The sequence below is a fragment of the Notothenia rossii genome (assembly GCF_949606895.1).
Source record: "Notothenia rossii genome assembly, chromosome: 8".
Lineage (NCBI taxonomy): Eukaryota > Metazoa > Chordata > Actinopteri > Perciformes > Nototheniidae > Notothenia > Notothenia rossii.
In genome coordinates this window covers 82,881,105-82,881,606 of record NC_136906.1, presented here as the reverse complement: position 1 = coordinate 82,881,606, position 502 = coordinate 82,881,105, and positions in this window count along the sequence as shown.

The following is a 502-nucleotide window of genomic DNA, read 5'->3' as shown; positions in this document are numbered from 1 at the left end:
ACACCTGAACATCAGCAGGAAAGGACTCTTTAAAGTAGAGACACTACATACTGATATACACCAGAACATCAGCAGGAGAGGACTCTTTAAAGTAGAGACACTAAATACTGATATACACCTGAACATCAGCAGGAAAGGACTCTTTAAAGTAGAGACACTACATACTGATATACACCTGAACATCAACAGGAGAGGACTCTTTAAAGTAGAGACACTACATACTGATATACACCTGAACATCAGCAGGAGAGGACTCTTTAAAGTAGAGACACTACATACTGATATACACCTGAACATCAGCAGGAGAGGACTCTTTAAAGTAGAGACACTACATACTGATATACACCTGAACATCAGCAGGAGAGGACTCTTTAAAGTAGAGACACTACATACTGATATACACCTGAACATCAGCAGGAGAGGACTCTTTAAAGTAGAGACACTACATACTGATATACACCTGAACATCAGCAGGAGAGGACTCTTTAAAGTAGAGACACTA